Raw genomic sequence first — 11,211 nt, forward strand, 5'->3', positions numbered from 1 at the left:
CTTTCTCAATAGATTTGCCTATTCTGAGCATAGAAATTGATTCATACAATATGTGGTCTTTTGTGTCTGGCTTCTTTCACTTAGTATGCTTCCAAGGCTCATCCGTGTTTTAGCATTCATCAGTACTTTGTGAATGTATGCTTTGTTATTTGAATCTTCTTGGCTAGGATAACAAGGTTTGTTAAGAATCTCCTTGAATATTTCACAGTTTCCTTGAGGGCACTACATCAACCTGAGTTCGATACACAAGAGCAACAGCCAGAGATAATAAAGAAAGAACATGTCTGATATCCCCCGTTAAACTTTCTAGGGTTCTGAGGTGAGATACCCATGCCTGTGGGTCACTTTGCATACTTGCTACCATTTTCCTGACCATGTCCAGAAGGGATATTAGGTCAGATTAGGCTGCTCTTGACCTCTGTCTTTGAATGCTGGACATTCTTTTTGTGTGCTGTGGCTTTGCTACCTTGAACAGGTAGCAAAGAACAAAAGCTCCCCAGCTTTCCAACTTTTTGCTAGTTCTCCAATCTATGTCCATTCCTCCACCTAATTCAACTTCTGAATACCCTCTATTCATTATTTCATATTGATTTTTATTTCTTATTAATTTATCTACCTGGTTACATTTAGAAAAAGTAATCGAAACAGGCACCCATCATTGGGTTTGTCAAGCAAATCTCTCCCCATCTTAAGATACATGCTGGACCCGCCAAGGTGAATCTCTACACAAAGACCCTTCTCCTTTCTGTTGTTTTTTTCCAACTTGGCCATCCCAATACACCAACTGCCTTGTGTTTTCAGACTCTGATCTTTGGCCAGGGAGGAAGCTTGTTGTATGGGAAGAACATTTGTATTTGAATTGGATAGACATGAAACTGAATCTTAGCTCTGTCAGTTACCCTCTGGGGGACTTTGGGCAAACAATTCAATATTTTGAGTCCCAGTTTTCTCATTTATAAAGCAGGTATTAATTATACTTGCCTTCTAGTTGCTGTCAGCATTAAATGTTTGCAAAGTATATGTCACAAGAACATAGTAGATGCTGCATAAATGGCAGTTATGAAGCTTATTAGCTTGCCACCCTGAACTCAGCCCTTTTTTCCATTCACGTAACCGAGCAGGACCCTATGGGGCTTTCCCATGACAGACCCCTCCCCCATATCCTCGGCTTTAACTCCTCTCTGAAGTACCCAGATAATAGTATCTCATGCATATTTCCTGAGTTTTCAGATGCTAAAAACCACCACCAAAGGGAAGAAATTAACTACTTGGTGATCATGCGCACATAGCACACAGAGCGCCCTGTTACTTCAACATCAACCAATCAGAGAATTGTGCACGAGCTGATCACATACCCTGTTACCACCCCCATCCCCCAACTTGGCCTTTAAAAATGCTTTGCTGAAGCCCTTTGGGGAGTTTGGGTTTTGGGGTGGGGCATGAGCCACCCGTCTCCTTGCGTGGCCCTGCAATAAACATTTCAGTGCTCCAAACTCTGACGTTTCAGTTTGTTTGGCCTCACTGTGTGTTGGGCTCATGAACTTGTGTTAGGTAACATTCTCCAAGGCTGCCCTCAGCCTGGGGCTTTCAGATCCAATTGCCTTCTAATCCCAGCACTAGCATAATCACAAATTCCAATGACGGGTTCAAATATTTAGTTAGAAAGCATTTAGAAAAAGAGAGAAATTGTTTTGGGCCTTTTTGATTCTGGAAGGTCCATTGGAGAAGACCTCTGACTAGCCACTTACGACTTGCTGGAAGCATCACAACTACATCTGCTTTCATGAACATATGACCTGTACAGTCACACAGGACCCTACATTTATAAAGGCCCTGAGCCTGGCCTAATACTCTGCTGTTGCTGTCTTGAAATTTCTAATAATTTTATCTTTAAATTGTGTATTGTAAATGAAGTCTGATGGAACAATGGAGTCAGCACATGAGCAGAGAAGATACTTGCTATAGGTGTGTCCACTTTCCTTGCTGCCCAAATGCAAATAGCATTCAAATACCCCAGGAACACAGAATTCTTGTTGGATCCGCAATACGTGTGAGTCAGCAAGACTCAAAGGGAGTACAAAGTAAACATATTACATCAATGACTAACAGCCCCGAGAAGCCATGCTTTCCATTTGAACCAGAACTTGCTTTAAACATAGTAAGAAGGCAATCGTGTTCTAAGAAACTTCAACAACCAAGGAACCCTAATATAAGGTACTTCCCTATATTAGCTAATCAGGTAAGCTGAAAATAACGTAAAAGGAAAAGGAAAGATAAGACAATCTCTATATTTCAGTCTTTCCTTACTTGTCAGTAATCTAAAGATAGAAAGTGTTGGCGTAATGTGCTCATATTAAGAAATGAAATTTTAAAAGTTGAGAGTTTTTTTTTTGCAGAATTTCCACTGTTCTCAAAAGAACAAAATACATATGCGTGAGTGAACTATGAAATACAAATTGTCTAATTTCTGTGGTTCTACATATGAGTGAAATACTCTCACATTTGCAGTTAAAGCTGGCATTGCAAAATATAAAGGTGAAACATAAAATTCATGCTAATGATTTAAAATTTTGTTTTTTCTTTTCTTATAATGACCTTAAATAGCAAATAAAAAGCATCATGACAAGAAGAGGCAGAGACCATGGAAAAAAGAAAAAAAAAAAAAACTTTATATTTTAGTACCTTTAGCATCACTTTTTTTCTCTTGGTTTTTGAACAAAGGGTCTTGCATTTTCACTTTTCACTGGGCCACAAAAGTTATGTAACATCTTGCATCTAGCTCTGCTCTCTTCTTGGTGGTCCTGAATAACTTCCTGGGGAGAACTTGGGCTACTTGTGCTCTTAGGGAAGGAGGCCCTATGCAAATGAGCTGACTTCTTTTCGTAATGAAAATTCTCATTTTTTTTTAGCCAGAAAATAATAGAAGCCAACTGGTTTGAGGCTTTCCCCTTACCCCTCCAGCTATGTAAATTTCTGAGGTGTTATTTTTCCATGCCTCTGGGAAGTCCGAAGACACAACACATTTTTTGCATAAACATAAATGATATATTTATCTTGGGGTTCCTCTTTCTGAGACTCTTGAACTGATGTTTGTGTGGGGGCTGTTTTTACATCTTATCTCAAGGTCAAGCTTAGCTTTAGAGATTTTATTAAATATAATAAACAAGAAACTGGGATGGAGCTAATGAGAACAGAAGGCTGATGGTGTGCACAGCAGAATCACCAAATACATAAGATTGAAGTATTGTAGAGATTATCTAGGTAAACATTTTAATGACTCAAGAGTGAAGGCAAGGAATTTCAAATTCTTTAAAAAAAAAAAAAGTCTAGGCCACAAAGTGATTGGCCAGGAGGAGAGAAAGCTGAATGTGAATCTCAAATTTTCTTCAAGTTTTTTTGGTAAATAAAATCCTGGCACGTAAAATGCAACACTGAGAGGAGTTGGGTGAGACTGCACTTATGCCAAGGAGTTTTTTTTTTTTTTGGGTGTGCCCATGTTCCAATAAAACTTTATTGACAAAAACAGGCAGTGGGCTATATTTGGCCCACAAGCTGTAGTTTGCTATCCCCTGATTTAGAACACCAAAAATAGAGATAGATGTTAGGAGCTTATTGGAGGGAGGACAATTCAGCTGGAAGGAATGTGAGAGCAAAAACATAAGAAAAAATACAGGGAGTAGGGAAGGTTAGGCATTTAATGGTTGGCTAGTATAGGATGGGCCCAAGTCATACAAGATCTGAACCTAAGCTGAAGCCTATAGATTTTATTGTGTAGCTGAGAGAGAATCCATTCATTTTCATGGGACCATTTTAAGTCTTGGGGACCTAGAATGCTCCCAGGATGACTGCTATCTCTGAGAAATTATGGGGGGATTCCAAATCTAGAAACGCTGATTTTGACCTCATCTCTATGTTTTTCTATTTTCTTGCTAACCTCCATTAGCATCTTATAACTCACTCCATTTTGACATATCCCGATGCCAGAATTTATCCAGCTGGAAGAAATAGGAGTGAAACAGAAGGGGAAGTTCTACATTGGCTGCTGCTTCACTGGACTATGAATCTCAGTGCATGTCATGGAGCTCGAGTGAGAGCAGCTGGTCACCCAGATGTGAGAAGTCAGCTGACTCCTTGGCCTAGAGAATAGGCCTCCTTCGGGGTATGCATCTCTGCCAAGGAGTTTTTGAACGATACTTCAGTCTGTCTTCATCTATGGCATCGTCATTCCCTTGGATGCCTAAGCCAAATTCCTGGGACTTGTCCTAGATGCCTTCCTTCACCTCCAATCAATCACTGCTTTTACTGAGTTTCCTACAAAACAAGGTGTGTGCCCCTCCCCTCTACTACATCTGTGGCTCTACCCTGCTCATCTAACCTTGATGAGAGTAACAGTACCTAACCACTCTCCCTGTCACCAGGCTCTCCCACCACGAAGTTGTCTTTGACACAGCCACTAGAAACATCTCTCTGGAGGACAAATCTGAGACACATGGTTTGACTAAAACATCTGTGGTTCCCTGCGGTTACAAGATAAAGCTCTTTGTGGCACCGAGGCTACTGGGATCTCTCCCTTTCCAGATTGACACAATTTTCCAGTAAACAGAGTTTTGTTTTGCAAATGTACTAAACTGCTTGTAAGTTCCTGAACACATTTTTCTGTTTTATGCCTGTGCACATTTTCTATGTCTGCTTAAGTCCTTTTCTTCATTTCCTAGCCCATCCTTTCTGTGTCTAGTTTTCCGACTCAGTTTCCTTTTCCTCTTCTTCTTTCTATTCTTCCTTCTTCCTCCTCCTGACAGCTAACATTTATTAAATGTTTACTGTGTCTAGGCACTATGCTTAAGACTCCACACATTTAATCCTCACAGCAAGTTTATGAACTAGATTCTACAGTTATTCCCATTTTTAATCTCGAAGGAGTTATTTGAGTGACTTAACTAAGGTTACATAGTTATGAACTGTGACCTGGATCTGAACTCAGATCTGGTTGGCTCCCACATATTAATACTCTCTTAATCACTGTGTACTATCTCTTCCAGAAAAATTTCCCTTGGTTGAGTCGGGCAGTGACTGGCTGTGATGTTCACCAGATCTGTGTCTTCTGTTTCCCAGGCCACAGCTGGATTGCTTTTCCCACCCCTGAGTTAGGCAAGGAAACTGTGGCTAAGTTCTGCTCAATGGACTATGGGAGGAATGAGCGTATGCCACTCTCAGGGCTGGCCCCTAAAGTCTCTCTGGTGACCTTCCACACTCTCTCTCTTTTTGCAAAGAAATTGGAAGCCCAGAAGATGACAGTACCATGAGATGTAAGCAGCCTAGGTTCCTGAATGGCTGGGTGGAGCACAGCCTTGCCCTTCATCCTGAGGGCAAGTGATGCTTTGTTTGGAAAGCTCCTAAGACTTCTGGGATCATCAGTTAGAACTGTTTTTTGTTTTTAATTTTTGTTTTTGGCTGCGTTGGGTCTTCGTTGCTGCGTGCCACAACTCTAGTTGTGGTGAGCAGGTCTACTCTTCATTGTGGTGCATGGGCTTCTCATTGCGGTGGCTTCTCTTGTTGCGGAGCACAGGCTCTAGACTGTGGGCTTCAGTAGTTGCAGCCTGTGGGCTTCAGTAGTTGCGGCATGTGGTCTCAGTAGTTGCAGCATGTGGGCTCAGTAGTTGGGGCTCATGGGCTCTAGGGCGTGAGGGCTTCAGTCGTCGTGTGCATGGGCTCAGTAGTTGTGGCTCACAGGCTCTAGAGTGCAGGCTCAGTTGTTGTGATGCATGGGCTTAGTTGCTCTGCGGCATGTGGGATCTTCCCAGACCAGGGCTCAAACCCGTGTCTCCTGCCTTGGCAGGCAGATTCTCAACCACTGTGCCACCAGGGAAGCCCACTAAATACTAATATTGATAATTAATATGTTTTGAATACTTATATGCAAAAGGCACATTATCAAGCACTTATATTCATTGATTTATATAATTCTAATAATTCACAATTTTTTTTTTTTTTTTGCAGTGACAGAAGGCTGTTTATTTTGGGTGGATTCCGCCTGCCTCATGTGTTGGAGAAGTAGCAGCCCTCAGTGCTCCGGCCACCAGGTGGGGAGGAACAGGCCGCTGTCGACCTGGAGTGCTGGCTCCCACGCTGTGAGTCAGGATTGCATAAGAGAGTTCGGCAATGCTCTCCAAGGCAATGCCAGTGATGCTTTGCAAATGCCCCGCAACCTGGCTCCAGCACGCATGGTTTTGGATGAAAGCACTTGCTGCAATGATTCCTACTGCCAACAGCATGAAGCACTTAATTAAGTGCTTACCATGTATTGTGTATTGGGCTCTGAAAGAGGCCCTGGGGATACATTAGTAAACAAAACAAAGTCCCTATTTGCATAGAGCATAAATTATACTTTGGGTAATCAGATAATAAACAAATAAGAAAAACTCTTAGAATGTCAGATGGTAAAAGTGCTTTGGAGAAATATGAAGTAGCATAAGAAGAAGAGGAATTAATGGGGGTTAGGAGATGTGGCTATCTTAAATGGGTGATAAGGAAGACTTTGTGGGGATTATAACATTTGAGTAAGGTTGAGAGGAAACAAATTGTGGTTATCAGGAGGAAATCATTACAGAGGGAACAGCAAGGACAAAAGCCTTGAGTAGGAATGTGCTCACAATGGCTGTACAAGGTACATAGTATCTTCATTTTGCATAGAAAGAAATTGAACCCAGAAAATTTAAGTAACTTATCAAAGAATTTATAAGTGGCACATTGAAGGCTTGAACTGAAATCTTTTGGATTTAAAAGCCCATATTCATTCTGATACATTCTCCAGCCTGTGACTTTTACTAGTTACACTAAAAGTACACACACACACACACACACACCATTCTAAAAGAACTGTCATGGCAGGTCATGATGAATGGCTTTCCTAATACCAATGCTTTCTATGTGACTTTTATTCAATAGAGACTAGAAGGGTGAAGCTAGGGTTTCTGCATGTAGCCTCTCCTTCACTAAACAGATCACCTGCCAGACTTAGAAGTGGACTTTGGTGTAATGAAATTGCAGCTGTGAGCTCTTCTGGAAGCTGCATGATAGAGCTGGATGTTTTGATTTTTCTGAGCTGCAGAAGGAGAGGCTTTCGTGTTGAATGGAAGTTATAGCAGCTTCTCGGTTTTGGAACTTTGCCAGTAGCAGCTGAGACCCTGTGGATCTTGCAGTGGCTGCTCTCTTGCCAGGCCAAATTGGCAGGTTTATTCTGGGAGTTGCTCTTGGAGGCTCAGCCTAGAGCCTCATTCTCCAGCCTGTCCCTTAACACTCTATATTAAATCCCTTTCAGGCGTCCAGTTTGTTTTAAGTTGTACATATATAGCTTGGTCGTCTATTTTGGTACCATGATTCAAAGTCCTTTTCAGCCATAGTATTCTAATTACCATTCTGACCTTGCTTCCTATTATAGTAGACATGCCTTCCTTGGACTCTGCTACACTGAACTCCATCATTATCAGGGAGCTTATTTCAGAAGTGGTATCTTCTCCTTTGCCTATTTCTATTATGCTTCACAAAGATCCTTGGACTTTTATCACTAATGTATTTTTCACTGCTATGTGTGGAAAGGGGTGTCCTCCAGGCCCTCTTGGGAGATATAGTCAGAGTGTATGTGAGTGGGTCATGTGTGATAAATCCACTTCAGCAATCTCATTTATATTAATCTTTGAATCTTTCCACTATATTATACCAATAAATAGTTGCTATCTCAACCTCATTTAACCCAGGCCACTGTTGAGAATAATTTTTGTTCCTCCAAGAGAGCAACTATTTAGGACCACTCCTAGCTGCTTGTGTTCATACACTGAATCCAGAATCTCTACCAATTGAAACTATATCAATTAATTTAGCCCCAAAGAAAATTATCTTCCTCCTTCCCTAGTCTACTATCCTCAGCAAAATATCCAGGTTTTTGTTATTATAAATTCATAAATGTAAAAAATTCTCTTAATATGTTATCCTTCCTTTTCAGGGTTTTGCAGTATTATTGGTCCTCTACAACACATTGGGATAGTCCTCTCAAAGTAAGATTAGTTATTACTGCATTCTATTAAGAAAGAAGCCCAACCCAGACCTCTGGATATTGGAAGCAACATATATCACATTGGTTGCCCTGTTCTGACTCAATAACTGAACTGCCCATGAAGCTGTTATCTTTGAGAGAGTCCCTGAGGAAGGGAGAGTTCTTCAGCTGGTCTAGGCTAGAGTACAATCAGTTCTGTCCTTGGTTTTTATGATCCAGTATACCCAAAGGGTCCAAAAGTGCTGAGGTTGATTAGGATGTTTTGTGGATGCTGTAGCAAGCCTAGACAGGAGAATCACAGTCAATGACCCTAGGGTTTTGGAGCAAACCTATGTCCTCTTCAAGTAACTACCATCTTTTTGCAAAAGCTCTTGGGTAACCTTGCTCAGGTAGTCACTGAACACTTGAACATGACACACCAGAGACCTGAGCTGTTCATCATTAGCTGGAAGATGTCTGATCCACTAATCAAGAACTCATACCATCACCAAGCGGAAGTGATTACAGAAGATCTGACACCTGAAGGTATGAGTAAGTTGAATAAATAATGACTGGCTCATATTCTTCTCTCCAACTTCTCTCTCAACCAACAACTATGACCTGGTGGTGAGTTCCCTATGACCAGTTGACAGAGGAGGAAAAAGTCTATCCTGGCTTAAATATGCCAGCATCAGCTGGAGGTGACTGTTGTAACACTGTAGCCCTATCTGGGGAGTACTTGAAGGACTGTGAAGAAGAGTTTTTCCAGTGGCAGAACTTTTAGTGGTGCATCTAGAGGCCCACTTTGACTGGAAGATGAGATATCCAGAGATGGATGTCTACTCTGATTCATGAGCAGGGGTCATTATGGTCTGGGGGTTGGAAATAAAAAAGTTAGGAGATTAGGAAAAAGTTACATGGGTGGACCTCTCTGATTGGACCCAGAGCATGAGAGTATTTGTGTCTCATATGAATGCTTACCAAAGGCCTTGCTGCAGAAGAGGATCTCAATAATCTGAGGGACATGATAACTTGCCCTAGGTGAATGTCAGTCAGCTCTTTCCCCGGCTACTCCACTGATTGCTCTAAGGGTTCATGTAAAAAGTGCCATTGGTGGAAGATGCAGAGGTTAAGTTTGGACTCAGTTATATAAACATCTGCTCACCACGGCCAGTCTGGCCACTCTTAAGTGCCCAGCCTGACAGATACAGAGGCCAGACAGAGTTTGATAAAGTGCCAGATCCATGGGGAGCCAGCTTGTTACATGGTAGTAGAGTGTTTACATTAGAACTCTTCCATTCTGGAGAGGGTGGTTATTCTCCTCAATGAAATAGGTAATTCATTCATTCAAAAGTATTTATTAAGCACCTACAATGTACCAGGCACAGTTCTAGGTGCTTGGGATATATCAGTGAACAAAAAAGACAAAGGTTGTTGCCCTTAACTTACTTTCTAGAGGGCTGACATACAATAAGCATAATAAATAAGCAAATTGTATAGTATATTTTAAAGTGATAAGTGCTGTGGAGAAAAAAAGTAAAGCAGAGTAAGGGAGATTGGGAGTGCTTAACTTTTTATCATGGAAATTTGAAACATACAAAAGCAGAGACCAGTATAAGCCCTCCTTCCTCCTGTAATGTACCTACCATCCAGCTTCAGAGTGATGCTCACATGACCAATCTTGTTTCATCTATACCCCTATCCACTTCCTGCCCACCCTCTCACTACTGGATTATTTCAAACAAAAACATATCGTTTAATCTACAAATACTTCAGTATGAAGTAAAACATGAATTTTTTTAATAAAAACATAACCACAATACTATCATTTATATCCCAAACACATAAATTCTTCAAACACATAAATTATCCAAACATAATTTCTTTATATTAATGTACAAATTTCCTTTAGTATTTCATAAGTAATTCCTTTTTAACTTAATTTGTTTGAGTCCAGCCTCACTTATTCCTTTTGACTGACATGTCTCAAGTCTCATTTAATTTATAGGTCTTCCCTCTTTCTTTCCTTCCTTCCTTCCTTCCTTTTTTCCTTCTTTCCTTCAGTCATTTGTTTGTTGAAGAAACCAGGTCATTTGTCCTGTAGAATTTTTCCATAGCTTAGATTTTTCTGATTGCAATCCCATGGTGCTATTTAACATAGTCCTTTGTCCCATTTATTTCCTGTAAACTGGTAGTTAGTCAAAACTGAATCAAAACTGATTCAGTTTTGATATTTCAGGCATAAATACTTTGTAGGTGGTATTGGATACTTCCATCAGGAGGCACATAATATTAGGCTGGTTTTTGTATGTCAACTTGATCAGTAACATGAAACATTCACACAAAATAGTCGTTTTCTATTTCTTTCAGTCTTTCTTCATCTATTGGAAGAATTATTCTAACGTCACCTATTTGATAACTCAAAGATACAGCTCCTACAAGAAAGGCAGCTCTGTGTCCTTTGAGTAGAGAATAGTATTTAGAGACTACAACATGTGCAATGGGTGCTCATTGTTATTGAGTTGTTAATTATTTATAGACATTTCCAGTGGACAGAACTAGGAAATAAATAATTTTTTAAAAAGGCAGCGTTTGTCATCAGTTTGTACTAACATTTCCAATTCAAATTTAGGTTTTTGGGGTTACTTAAAGTTACTTACTTAACTTTTTAATTTTATATTTGTATTTCTTGTCTCCAATGTTAAAAACTTTGTCCCTAATAACATTAACGTAATTAGCTTTTGCTTTTGGAAACTCAGTCTAGAGCCTGCTTCTTCAACTCTTCTAATGATTTTCCGAAGTAGTTAATATAAACTTTTAAATTCCTTTATCTGTAAACCACTTGGAATGGATTCTTCTGTCTGCAACTGAATCTTGACAGTGTAAACAGTGTAAGCAGGAGGGATGGGGTTATGCATTGCTTGTAAAGTATACATGCAGTCACTCATAGTGAAACTAATTGATGCAGCTGATTCCCCAGTGGGAGAATTGTTGAAGATGTATTAAACAGAGACCTGAGTCACTTGGTCCTTTCTGTCTAGATGCAAATCCCAGTTCTCCAAAATTTGTGCTTCTGTTTTTCAGCAGCAGTCCTTCTCCCTCCTTATTCCTTTCCCCTAAATCACACCCTAGGGAACACATTAGGTTAGGCTCAGAGCAGGTACGCAGGCTCTTCTTTTAAC

Source organism: Balaenoptera acutorostrata, chromosome 1 (genome assembly GCF_949987535.1).
Source record: "Balaenoptera acutorostrata chromosome 1, mBalAcu1.1, whole genome shotgun sequence".
Taxonomy (NCBI): domain Eukaryota; kingdom Metazoa; phylum Chordata; class Mammalia; order Artiodactyla; family Balaenopteridae; genus Balaenoptera; species Balaenoptera acutorostrata.